The sequence below is a fragment of the Lithobates pipiens genome, unplaced genomic scaffold, assembly GCF_037356315.1.
Source record: "Lithobates pipiens isolate NorthernLeopardFrog02 unplaced genomic scaffold, aLitPip1_a1.2 Scaffold_18, whole genome shotgun sequence".
Taxonomy (NCBI): Eukaryota; Metazoa; Chordata; class Amphibia; order Anura; family Ranidae; genus Lithobates; species Lithobates pipiens.
In genome coordinates, this window is record NW_027507758.1 from 87,110,626 (window position 1) to 87,125,311 (window position 14,686).

At 43.8% G+C, this 14,686-nt stretch overlaps 1 protein-coding gene across 2 annotated transcripts in view; it reads left to right on the forward strand.

The window, feature by feature from the left end:
• The first annotated feature begins 218 nt into the window (after window positions 1-218).
• Window positions 219-14,686, forward strand: part of SNAP25 (synaptosome associated protein 25) — a 190,706-nt gene continuing 176,238 nt past the window's right edge. For both annotated transcript variants that reach the window (XM_077485893.1, XM_077485892.1), the window contains exon 1: window positions 219-378. The gene's annotated coding sequence lies outside the window, so the exon portion shown is untranslated. The remainder of the gene's footprint in view (window positions 379-14,686) is intronic.

Consider the following 14,686-nt stretch of genomic DNA (forward strand, 5'->3'; position numbering starts at 1 on the left):
CCCCCATACACCATGCAATCCTTGCTTGCCTCCATCCTTATGATCATTAAATACAAATATTAGCAAAACATGTATTGTAAAAAAAAAAAAGAAAATGCGATGTATTGCAGCATTGTAGAGCAGACGATGACTCAAGCTCCCCCAGCCTGCCCCCTCCCCACCATCCTCCGCCCCATCATAGATGTCTATTAAAAGCTGCTGACGTCAAGAAGGACGGCCATCTTTGATAAGGGCAGAGCTCCTTTTTTCCATTGAAGAAGAAGACTCGGGGAGGTCAGGAACGCTGCTTCTCACCTCCTTGCAGCTCCGTCCTCCATAAGGTTATTGAATGATCTAGACTTTACTTCTGCTGCTGGATCCCTCATCCTAGGAGACCAGGTAATGGAGCCTCTCCTCTATGGACGGTCTGTGTCTGCGAAAAGATGTCTTTGTTTATTCTGCCTCTATTGTGCTAAGCTGCTTACATGGGAAGGAAGTCCTATTATCTGACAGCTGATGCAGCCGACAAATCTGAGCTTGCTGTTTAACCTGAAGGCTGTGCGATGGTGATAAGCAGATTGTATGGAGGGCTCTGCAGTGCTGTGTGCGGGGGATGGAGGGTCAGCCTGGGATCAGTGTGTGCGGGGAGCCCGGGGTGATTGATGGGGATCGGAGTGCGGGGAGCCCGGGGTGATTGATGGGGATCGGAGTGCGGGGAGCCCGGGGTGATTGATGGGGAGCGGAGTGCGGGGAGCCCGGGGTGATTGATGGGGAGCGGAGTGCGGGGAGCCCGGGGTGATTGATGGGGATCGGAGTGCGGGGAGCCCGGGGTGATTGATGGGGAGCGGAGTGCGGGGAGCCCGGGGTGATTGATGGGGAGCGGAGTGCGGGGAGCCCGGGGTGATTGATGGGGATCGGAGTGCGGGGAGCCCGGGGTGATTGATGGGGAGCGGAGTGCGGGGAGCCCGGGGTGATTGATGGGGAGCGGAGTGCGGGGAGCCCGGGGTGATTGATGGGGAGCGGAGTGCGGGGAGCCCGGGGTGATTGATGGGTATCGGAGTGCGGGGAGCCCGGGGTGATTGATGGGGAGCGGAGTGCGGGGAGCCCGGGGTGATTGATGGGGAGCGGAGTGCGGGGAGCCCGGGGTGATTGATGGGGAGCGGAGTGCGGGGAGCCCGGGGTGATTGATGGGGATCGGAGTGCGGGCTCTGCGCTGCCTGGTGGGCGGATTCAGCACCGCGGACAGCTCCACTGCAGAGCCAGTGCGGCCATCTCTGCACCATATACTCCTCATACAGGGATCTTCTACTCATCCACATACAGGGCATCTACACCTCACCCATATAGGTTGAATCTACTCACCCACATAGGGAGCATCTACTCACCCACATACAGGGGATCCACTAAGCAACCTAGAGGAGATCTACTAACCTTCATACAGGAGATCTAACTGACATAGGGGAGATCTACTAAGCAGGATAGGGGACATTTACTCACCTACATACAGGAGATCGGACTGGGACAGGGAACATCTACTAAGCAGCATACAGAAGATCTACTTACCTACATACAGGAGATCTAACTGGCATAGGGGGCATCTACTAAGCATGATAGGGGACATCTGCTTATCTACATACAGGAGATCTACTCACCCACATACAGGAGAACTAATTGGCATAGGGGACATCTACTCACCCACATACAGGAGAACTAACTGGCATAGGGGACATCTATCACCCACATACAGGAGAACTAACTGGCATAGAGGACATCTACTCACCCACATACATGAGAACTAACTGGCATAGGGGACATCTCACCTACATACAGGAGATTTAACTGGCATAGGGGACATCTACTAAGCAGTATAGGGGACATCTGCTCATCTACATACAAGAGATCTGCTCACCCACATACAGCTCATCTACTGACCCATGTACAGGAGATCTGACCGGCATAGGGTACATCTACTAAGCAGCATAGAGGAAATCTACTCACCTAGAGATCTAACTGGCACAGGGAATATCTACTCACCTGCATACAGGAGATCTGATCAGCATAGGGGACATCTACTAAGCAGCATATAGATCTAGTCACCTACATACAGGAGATCTAACTGGTATAGAGGATATCTACTCACCTACATACAGGAGATCTGACTGGCATAGGGGACATCTACTAAGCAGCATAGATGAGACCTACTCACCTACTTACAGGAGATATAACTGGCATAGGGGAGATCCAATAAGTAGCATAGAAGAGATCTGCTCACTAATATACAGGAGAGCTACTAAGCAACATAGGGGCAATCTACTAAGAATCATATATGGGATCCACTGGGCAGCATAGAGGTGGTCTACTAAGCAGCATATAGGTGATCTACCAGGCAGCATAGAGGGCACCTAAAAAGCAGCACAGAGGAGATCTACTAACTACAGATCTAACGGGCAGCATAGAGGAGATCTACAAAGCAGCATAGAGGAGATATACTAGCTACAGATGTTTCAGGCAGCATAGAGGAGATCTGAAACTTAGTAAGGGCTTAGGTAGATTGCATGATACATATGTTCTGTTAATAGAGGAAATCTTATAAGCAGCATAGAGATCTACTAATCAGAATAGAGGTGATCTACCAGGCAGCATAGAGAAGATCTACTAAGCGACATAGAGGGGACTTACTAAGCAGCATATAGGTTATCTACCAGGCAGCATAGAGGAGATCTGATACATTGTAAGGACTTAAGTAGATTGCATGTTATATAAAGTGTCGTCAATATAAGTGATTTAAAAAGCAGCAGTGAGGAGGTCTACAAAGCAGCATAGTGGCAATCTCTTGCAGCATAGAAACAACCTACCAGCCTTCACAGAAGTGATCTACTAGCCAGCATAGAGGGATCTACTAACCATCAAAGAGGAGCTTACTAGCCAGCTACCAGGCAGATCAAACCCAGAGCTGGATGATGGTATCCTTGATTGATCTGCTTCAGCCTACTACAAATCCAATCTTTGCAGAATGGGCAGTCTGGTCAGCTGTGACTTGCAGCCAGACCTCCCCAGTCAACTGCAAGGCATTACAATCTGCTGGCCAAAATGTCATGTATGACTGACATTATATTTGGAGAGGCAGTAGGGAGGGTACAGACAGATCTGCGCACTTGCTTCTAAAAGCCTGCGAAGCTGATGGATTTACGTGCTGGGGCATTAGTAATTACTGCTGGTTTTGTTGCCTACTAGTGAGAAAGCGAGGGAGGAGGGGATCTGCATTACAGCTCGAGTAAGGGATGGGAGGAGGGGGCAAAGCCAGAGCTGCCCCTCTAGGAGGCGTTCTGGAGGCTCCATCCTACAGATGCAGGTTTGTCTATAAAGAGATGTGTTTGCTGCCAGTCACATCCATACATCATTAATGTCTTGTTGGGTTCACAGTTGACGTCATGCTAGCCTCAATCCTTCTTGAAATGCTCTTCATGTGTTATCCATTATTTTATTAGGTGAAATACTGATTGTATAATCACCCCAAGGGCTGCTGGGCATCGGTGAGCGTCAGTGTGTTGGCATTGTGTGCTACCTTTAATGGGCATATTGCCAATTGCCTTGAAAACAGCCATTAATCTGCAGGTGCTAGGCAAACAGATTGCTATAATTAGGAGGGGGAGAGCAGTAGTCACATCGGTGATATTCTCAGGGAGGACCCCACCCCAGTACTGCGACTCTGGAATAAACTTACATTAAGGATCGCAGGGATCTGCCAGCTTGTTTTCCTTTTTTTGAATGGCAAACGCAACAGTATTTTGGATTGTGTTGGATTGTATATATCGATAATAATAATAATAAAATAATAATAATAATTAAAAAAAAAACAGCATGTGACATATGATGACTATGCTCTTTCTCTCTCTCTCTCTCTTGCTCTATATATATATATATATATATATATATATATATATATATATATATATATATATATATATATAGTACATAGATATTATTCTGTGCATTTTAGCCCCATTTTCTATAAATAACACTTTCCAAAAGATTTGTTGTATGAAAAGATGACAAGACTGTCAATGACTAGTCCCAATAACGTTTTTTTTTATGCGTTGATTTTTGAATGTCAAATAATTATACTTTTTTTTTTTTTAAAGGCGATTGTTTCTTTTTATTATAGCACCACCTACAGAGAATATCATAGCTTGACATTTATTCATAGCTTTATTATTCTGCTGTTCTATACATTTAGGTCTGAAAAAATGGTACGTTGACAAGATGTTGTAGTAAATTATTGATCTCGGATGGGGACATGTAACAATAGAAATGGACAAATCAAGCAGCGATTATGGCCATATACATTAAATATAAGGAAGCAGATCGTATTTGATGTACATGACAAAGGAGAGGAAGGCTATGGATTATTAGAATGAAGAACATGTGGGTTTTTTTTTTTTTTTTTTTGCGATGCATCATATGGTGCAACATTGCAGATGTGAGAACAGTTATCAAAGTGCAAGGCACACATAGAGGGAATGAGAAGGAACTGCAGTAATAGATATTGTGTGTTGTGTCTTCTGGTAAAGATCAATAGGTCAGCACCCAGCACAAAATAACTCCCACCGGGACATTCAATGAGTGATGATAACTCAGGAGTATTATTAACATTCCATGCAGATAGTTCACTTTTCTAATTATATAAAACCAATGCACAGCCTGGAAATTTTAATATACGAAGGCAAAAAGAAAGCAATCATGATGTGTACACAGCAGAAACAACTAATCACCTTTTATTAGTTTAAACAAGGAAAACTAATAAAATAAGCAAGCATTAGGCTGATGTATTGAAATGAAAAGCAATGTACGAATTATAACAACCTGTATTGATTTAAAAGCAATTCTCTTTAATCTTTCTGACTGTTCTGTATCTGGAGAATGATCATTGTTTGCCGTCGGTTACTGCATTTTGCTCAGTGGCCTTTATTCAATAAGCCTTCTCAAGGCAAGTAAACCTCCACCAGGGTTCTGTGGAACCATAGGGTTACTCCAGAGGTTGCTAGGTGTTCTGAGAGTTGTGGTTAATTGACCTCCCTTTCGATGGTGGTGTATCTACAGCCACGGCGGACCAAATACTGCAATGTGTTACAAGAGAACAATGAGCCCAGGACTGATTGATGGAACAGTGTTCACTTGCATTGGGTATACATTGTATTGGATTTTTAGATCCCTTTCTTAGAATGAGATAAAGATTGCTAGGTTGCAGTACCATAGTGTGTGAAGATGTGGAGGGGGGCTAAAACTCACAGCTCATTGGAGGACTTATATAAACTTTGTGTAATGAAAGAAGAGTTTATAAAGCTTTAGAGCTCAGTGGTCTTTATTCAATAAGCCTTCATAAGGCAGGTAAACTTCCACCAGGGTTCTGTGGAAGGGTTCTGTGGAACCGTAGGGTTCCTCCAGAGGTTGCTAGGGGTTCTGTGAGTTGTGACTAATTGACTTCTAATTCGGTGGTGGTGTAACTACAGCCATGACCGAACAAATACTGCAGTGTGTTACAGGAGCACGATGAGCCGAGGACCGATTGACCAAACAGTGTTCACTTTCATTGGGCAAACAATGTATTACAATGTATATTGGATTTTTAGATCCCTTTCTCAGATTGATATAAAGATTGCTAGGATGCAGTACCATAGTGTGTGAAGATGTGAAGGAGGCCAGGGCTCGCAGCACATTGGTGGACATTTGTGTAATGTAAGAAGAGTTTAGTAAGCTTTAGAGCTCAGCTGCTTTTGAAATGTTTAATAGCTCAGGAGCTTGAATGAGATTAACTACTTGTGAACTAATTCATTCATTAATGTTTTGGCAGATGTCATAAAAAGTTAATTACATGTCCTACGCAGTTAAAAAAAATGTACCCTTGAGCACTCAGAAGAGAAGAAGCCTGGAGCACTCTTACCGGTTACTAATCTGAGGATAAAATATCAATGCATGTGTAGGATACAGACAAATCGTAGTCCTTTCTTTATATTGGCTATACATGTTGCAGTCTTCTTGTACAATCACTTTACAATTGTCTTGAGATTTTTCAAAACTGTAGGATGTGAGGGCCTACCTAAACCATCCATTCAGTTTGTAACAAAGGATCAGGCCAGCACTCTACATAGTCTAAAGCAGTGGTAGTCAACGTTTTTGATATGGTGGGCCTCAAGTGTAGCCCCCAAAATCACCTTAGAGCCACACATATTATTCAGTGAATGTTCAATGTCAGAGCCAGAAGACACATAAAAGGATATAGTGAAAGGCTAATAGCATGATACAGGAGATTTGCAGAGACTGTAGACAAGATACAAGGATGGCTACAGACTGTGGATATAATACAAGAGATGGTGGGAGACTGCTGACACCGTACAGGAGATGATCAGAGACTGCAGACATCGTACAGGAGATGATCAGAGACTGCAGACACAGTACAGGAGATGGTCAGAGACTGCGGACATGATACAAGAGATGGTCAGAAGCCAAAGACATGATGCAAGAGATGGTCAGAAGCCACAGACATGATACAAGCGATGGTCAGAAGCCACAGACATGATACAAGAGATGGTCAGAGACTGCAGACATGATACAACAGATGGTCAGAGGCCAAATACATAATACAAGAAATGGTCAGAGACTTCAGAATTTATAAAAGAGATGGTCAGAGATGGAAAACACGCTATAGGGTTTGTTGGGGACTGGAGATAGGCTTCAGGAGACAGTCATTGACTGGTGACATATTACCAGACTGCTAGAAATCACTACTATAACAGAGTAATAGGGAAACACATATTAGTATCTGCAGGCATGCACATGCCCCTGGGTTACAGGTTGGTCACCAAGGGTCTAAGCAGTGGCGGTGCATCCATAAGAGCACACAGGCGCCACCCCCTCTCTCCAGCCACCCCCTCTAACATGAATAGATAGATTCATGCATTGCATGAATCTATCCATGGCCGCGCTGCCACCCCCTATTCAGGCACTCTGCCCCTTTTCGGGTGCTGGGCACCTGAATTACAGTGTCGGGGGTGTTTTTGAAGCACCTAATTAGAGCCCTAGGCTCTAATAGGCGTCAAAAAAGGTTACTCAAGTTTTCACCCAAGTTTCTTAGAAAAGCAAATGAATATTCACTTTCCTAACACTGAACCACCTCTCTGCCAATCACGTGCTTGGGTCTGTTACCCATCACCTGATTGGCTGGAATAACAGGCGTCCAATCATAGGAGTGGATGAGAGGAGAGGCTGGGAGAAGACATTGAGGACATGGGGGAGCATGGAGGACACCGCTCGCCGCCCATCGCTGTCACCCTCTGCCCCACCGAGACAGGGTAAGTGCTGGGCAGACAGAGAGCAGGGGAGGCAGTGGCATCATTCGATGGGCACAATGGCTGCTTTTGATGGCACAGTGGGAGAATTTGATGGGCACATTGGCAGCATTTGATGGGCACAGTGGGAGCATTTGATAGGCACAGTGGGAGCATTTGATGGTACAGTGGGACAGTTGATGGAACAGTGGCAGCAGTTGATGGGCACAGTGGCTGCGTTTGATGGACACAGTGGCGGCAATTGATGGCCACAGTGGCTGCATTTGATGGCACAATGGCTGTGTTTGATAGAACAGTGGCTGCGTTTGATGGGCACAGCAAGGCTGCATTTGATGGGTTCTTTTTCAGAATTTTTCAGTTTGTTTGGGGCCACCCAAAAATTTTGAGCACCAGCCGCCACTAGTTTATAGAGTCTAAAGGATATTAGTAGCTGTTTACAGAAGGTTTTAAACACAGTATTGATTTATTGAATATGGGGGAAAAAAAGAGAACTCTTAGAACCCTTTCACACTGAGTCGCTTTTCAGGTGCTTTCACGCTAAAAAAAGTCCCTGAAAATCTCCCGAAAATGAATTTCCATTCAAATCAATGAATGTTTTCACACTGAGGTGGTGCGCTGGCAAGGCGGTGAAAATTTTCTGCAAGCAGCATCTTTGCAGCACGTTTGAAGTGATAAAAAAGTGCTTCAAAACGCCACGATCCATTGAAATAAATGGGAGGCACCTGAAAAGAGCTTCAAAATGGTTCTTTTGAGTCATGTGGCCTTCAGAAGCACTGGAAAAGCGCCTCAAAAGTTCTGCAAAGTGCTCACCATTTTTTGGGGTCGTTTTCAAGCGCCTCAGTGTGAAAGGCCCCATACACGCGGTCGGAAATTCTGACAGAAAAAGTCCGATCGGATTATTTTGTTGGAAAGTCCGATCGTGTGTAGGCTCTATCAAACTTTTTCTGTCGGAATTTCTGACGGAAAAAGTTTGAGAGCAGGATCTAAAATGTTCCGACAACAAAATCTGATCTGACTTTTTCCGATCGTGTGTAGAGAATTCCCACGCACAAAGTGCCACGCGTGCTCAGAAAACATTTGGAGACGAAAGCTATTGGCTACCGGCCTCCACGTAGCCACATCGTGCGTTTTGTACGTCACCTCGTTCCGAACCATTGGATTTTCCATCAACTTTGTGCACTGTTAGAAATGTGTTTATTAGAGAACAATTTTCCATCCTTTAAATTTTCTTGTCACTGTTGTGAAAAAGGAATAAAGATTTAAACCACTAATGATTGGAAAAACTAACAAACTTTCTTAAAACTTTTCCTAAGAATCTTAGTTCAAAATTCTACCAGTCTATGCCCAGTTTAAAGTCATTGTAAAGTTTATTTTTTTAAATAAAAAACATAGTATACTTATCTGCTGTATGCAATGGAATTGCACAGAGTGGCACAATCCTCCTTTTCTGGGGTCCTGTGCCAAAGCTCCTGGTTCCTCCTCTTCTTGGTGTGCCACCATTGGTAGAAGCAAACAAAATCTTTAAAAACAACATTGGAATGCTCTGGATATTTTCATACAAGTTATGGTGGCACACCTGCAGGCTCGATCCCGAGCTAAGCTGTGTGCATCCATATGCAGACATTGCAAAAAGCAGTTACATTCCTGGCATGTGCCAGTAATGTAATTGTCACATTGGTTGTGCTCTCAACTAGGGCTGCAACTAAAGATTATTTTCATAATTGATCAATCGGCCGATTATTTTTTCGATTAATTGGATAAAATCATAAAAAAGGCATAATATGCCATTTTTCTGTTTATTTAAAAGTAATAATGAAAACATTGAGTGTTACACTCAAACTGCAGAATAAAACACCAATGATGGGGTACTATTCCTCCCGGGAACATCAATGATGGGGCACTGTTCCTCCCGGAACATAAATGATGGGGCACTGTTCCTCCCGGGAACACCAATGATGGGGTACTATTCCTCCCGGGAACACCAATGATGGGGCACTATTCCTCTCGGGAACACCAATGATGGGGCACTATTCCTCCTGGGAACACCAATGATGGGTCATTATTCCTCCTGGGAACACCAATGATGGGGTACTATTCCTCCCGGGAACACCAATGATGGGGTACTATTCCTCCCAGGAACACCAATGATGGGGCACTATTCCTCCAGGGAACACCAATGATGGGGCACTATTCCTCCTGGGAACACCAATGATGGGGCACTATTCCTCCCGGAAACACCAATGATGGGGCACTATTCCTCCTGGGAACACTAATGATGGGGCACTATTTTTCCCGGGAACACCAGTGATGGGGTACTATTCCTCCCAGCAACACCAATGATTGGGCACTATTCCTCCTGGCAACACCAATGATGGGGTACTATTCCTCCCGGGAACACTAATGATGGGGCACTATTCCTCCTGGGACACCAATGATGGGACACTATTCCTCCAGGGAACACCAGTGATGGGGCACTATTCCTCCCGGAAACACTAATGATTGGGCATTATTCCTCCTGGAAACACCAATGATGGTGCACTATTCCTCCCAGGAACACCAATAATGGGGTACTATTCCCCTGCCCCTCCCAGGAACACCAATGATGGGGCACTATTCCCCTCCCCCTCCCAGGAACAACAATGGGGCACTATTCCCCCCTCCCGCTCCCAGGAACACCAATGGGGCACTACCCCCCCAGGAAAATCAATGATGGGGTACTATTACACCCACCCCCCAGAATATCAATGATGGGGCACTCCCCCCCCCTAGGAATACTTAGGAGTTAGTTAGGAGGACCATTCATGGGGCACTTGTCATAAAAAATAAGGTACTGAGTTTCTGTTTTTACTGTGTTATTACTAGCCATTAGCTGCTACCTTTCACACACAGTGTGCAGCTCGGCTCTCCTCGCAGCTGCTTCTCGCCTCTGCTACCTCGAGGCAGCAGCGGGCAGGGCTGAGAAGATCAGTGGGGAGCTGAGGTCAGCGAGGAGGAGGGGCGAGGAGGAGAGCGAGGAGGAGAGGCAAGGAGGAGGGGAGAAGAGGAGAGGCGAGGAGGAGAGGCACGGACGTGTGGCGCAGACCTGCCTGGTCACATACGATGGTGCCTTGTACACAAGAGGACACAGGAGGAGGATTTTAATGGACGGACAGGGAGGAAGGTGTGACATCATGGCGAACCGAGACCAAGATGGCAGCTTCCCTGGCTGAAAAGGATAGGAGGGCTCTGTTCCACTTTAATGCAGGGACAGGGATAATGTTTAGCCTTTTGAACCACTTTAAAGGAGAAGTACAGCCAAAGCTCTTTTATCTGTACTTCTGTGGATTACAGGAGTGAAGTTCATTCTGCACTCGTGTGACCCGTTTCCAGCAGACAGACAGCAGGCTCGGGGAAAAATCGCAAACCATATGGACGGGATCCGCCCACATGACTGGACTGGCACCTGGCTCAGCCTCTCAGCAAGCCGCTGAGGGGGGGGGGGGGCAGAGCAGAGGGCCGCTGACACCAGCTTTTTGCTCACAGAGCGGTGAGAACAGAGTGATCGGCGATGTTTGATTGCTCAGTTCTCAGCCTTAGAGCTGGCAGGGGACAAATGCAGCATTGGACCGATGCTGCATCCACCTAGGTAAGTATGACTCCAAAATAAAAAAAATCCCATACATCTCTTTTAAGCAGTATATTTTAGAGTAGTGAATCTGGCATTCACCAAACATGCATTGCAGGTGAGTCTTCCAAGTGCCTGTGTTTTAGGCAGACTTTACTCCCCAAAGTTAAAAAAATACAAGTGCATGCAGATCTGCGTGCTGAACCAGAAGACATTACATCCTTTGTTATTGTGCACTTAAAATGTATCAACTTTCTGCCTTTTCTGGAGGTGCTGCTGATGTAAGCTGACATGTTCCCCTGGGAAGGCTACGTCACCAGTGCCTTCCAGACACCTCTTCTGTGTATAGGGAGAGATCTCAGGAGTTTTCAGTAAATTGCATAAGATCTTGAAAAAAGGGCAATCTTTTTTTCCTCTGCACTGATGACAGGTAATCTCACATGATCATTTTTTGAGTTAATTCATATGTCATTGGTGGGCCGCAGGATTGATTTGATTTAAATCAATTCAATTTCAATTATGATTTAAATTATTAGTTAAAAGGCTTGATTTAAATCAATTCAATTTAAATCATAATTTTTAAAGAGCAACTGTCATCTCTGTCCCGTAGTTGTTCCTCCTTTGACCCGTTGTTGACTCACCAACAGTCCCATTCACTTTAATGGGACAGCTGGTGATATGGCAGTGACACAACAAGGTGAGGGATGTGGTGGCAGCAGGTGAGTGGATGCCCGCTAACAGGCACTGCCATGATGGATCTGAAATGACAAGTGCTCTTTAAATGTAAGGACTTATTCTTGCTGGTAGTTTAAATCTTTAATATTTACAAACAAAATTAAGGTTTTCTATTTAGAATAATAAGGTTAGTAAAACAGTGATATCAGAACTGATTCAATCATACAGTTTGTAGTGAACATAGATTTGCAAAACAATGGGATAAAGGAATATTCCTGAACTTTGTTTTATCTTATGGTTACTGTGAAATTGTGTGAATGCATCAATTCAGTGCATGTTGTCTCAGCTTGCAGAGCTTGGATTCATTAAATGAGTTTACCAAAAATGTAAATATTGCAGAATATACAGCCTCATGCTACATAACTAAGCTCTATTTCATGCTGAATAAACTAAATAATTAATGTATCTTAAATAGAAAACTATCTTTAGATAGATTTTTACTCCAAAAGCATTTTATTAAAATAAATTTGTTAAAAATAAAAAAAATTATTTAAATTAAAAAAAAAATGATTTTTTTGATTGTTTTTAAAAAAATCATTGACTTTTATCCACTCTGGTGGGCCGGCTTAGAAAATGCAGAGGAGGAAGTCAGATCACCAATAATGTCAGTTTTAGAAATGATGGGGGGGGATTCCTTTAGACATGTGCACACTGAAATATTTTGTTTTGGAATATCCAAAAAATAAATTTATTTAGTTACTCCTAAAATTCATTTTTATTTATTTTGTTTTGTTAAAAAATAAATTCGTCTGAAAATCCGAAATAATTAAGGTTGAATCTGTCATTGAAGGCTTATGGTGTCTGACGAATGTTCTAAGAAGATTCGACGGAGCAGCTAAACTGTACGATGCTGCAATCGTACATTTCCGGTCGAATGCTCCGCCTACAAGCTATAATAGAATTCTAATGTTGTATGACACTAGTAATAATTATATTTATTAATTATTATTACTAGTCAACCAACATTAGAATTCTTCTATAGCCTATGAGCAGAGCATTTGACCATAAATGTCCAATCGCGGCGACTGCTTCGTCGAATCTTTTCTACCCATCAGGGTTTACTTCCTCTTTAAACTGCCAGCATCCATTAAATAAACTCAGTTGAGGCAAACCTCTTTTTTGCATTTGTTCTGCAAGGAATCTAGACATATGCATTCGTTTTCATCCAAATTTTGGGTATTTTCGTTATCATTTTAACAAACGATAATGTACATGCAGAATCCGAAAAACGAAAGATCCGAAATAAACAAATGCTTTATTTTTGTTTTCGTTGTGACAACAGTTGGATATGGATAGGAGATTCGACATGACGCTTGTTAGCGATCTGTGTCCATCGAACCTGTGGTCGAATGTGCCTAACATTAGCTCTATTGGTCCAAGATTATTCTACATAGAGAGAAAAGATTCGACATAAAGAGAAAAGATTCGACATTATAGAGACAATAGCAAAAAAGGTTGAATGTACCTAACCTAACTCTATAAGTCCAAGATTATTCTACATAGATAGAAAATATTTGACGAAGCAGTCACCGTGAGCGGACATTTATGGTCAAATGCTCCGCCCATAGGCTATAGAAGAATTCTAATATTGGGTTTATGTCCTCTTTGTCTTCCTGCAAAGGTAAAGTATAATGGGCTACTATGCATCGCATAGTAGTCCATTATGTGTCACTTACCTGACACAAGAGCCAGCGATGTCACCGCTGTCCCCTCTTCCACAGAGCGTCCATCTTCTTTCTGGGTATCGTGGCTCCGGGGCTGTGATTGGTCGGAGCCACGATGATGTCACTCCCACGCATGTGCACGAGAGCCGCCACTAAGGGCATATTGCCGTTAGCAGTGGCATGCTCAGTGCGCCTGCGTGCCACTCCCATCCACAGTTTTAAAAATATGCCCCTAAAACAAGCCACAGATTATATCATTTTCTTTCTTTCTACTGTGGGTGGAAAGAAAGAAAATCGCTCAGATCGACTTCAGTGCAACCAGCCTGCCCATACATGGATTGAATCTTGGCCAGTCCCTGCTGAACTGGCCCGGATTCGATCAGGGCTGGACTGGGACAGAAATTTAGCCCTGGACTTCATCCAGACCGGCCCACTTACATTTTGAGTGTCCCATCAGCACTCCCTTACATCAGAGTGTCCCATCACCAGCCCCCTTACAACAGAGTGTCCCATCAGCACTCCTTACATCAGAGTTTCCCATTACCAGCCCCCTTACATCAGAGTGTCCCATCAGCACCCCCTTACATCAGAGTGGCCCACTGAGCCATCGGCCCACCGGGAAACTCCCGGTAGTCCCAATGGCCAGTACATGCCTGGATTCGATCCATCTATGGCCGGCTTAAGTGTAGCCAGCTTGGCCTTTATTAGGAATCTTGGCACAACAGAGACAGTGGATTGAAGCCATTATGTCTCGTTTATTTATTGGTTGTGTTAGCAAAATGTAATTAAGAGGAAAATATTATGTAGTCATTTTCCTAGCAGCATTTATTAAATAAGGTCAGATGTATTTGCATAGTCAGCAGATCAATACACATTCAATCAAACTGGACATTTAAGAATTATATATACTGTATATTACTTATGTGTAACTCAAGCTAAAAGCTATATAGGGTTTCATCATCGGTAAAAGAAGGAAGATACGGCCATTACTCCTGCTTTATGCATGGTATGAAAATGTCAAATCGGCAACATACATATTTAATGGATTTAAATGAAGGTCAGAACAAATTCCAAGAAGGATAGTGATGCAATAAACGGCTGCAGTAATAACTGATTCAAGCAGTTTGCCTATGATAAGGCAGTGAGTACCCGAGATGTTATGTATCTGCACTGGCCTGGATAATAAGCAGAATACAGTTTATGACAACTGAGCAATTTGATGCAAGCTGAGCATTCAAAGTGACAGGCAAAAACAAACATGATCGTTTTCATGTAGAAGAGAAATTTTAAGGAGTGATCTGGTCAAGCATTAACATTTTGCTTTTAAACTGACTCATGGGACACAGTAAAGCTGGTTT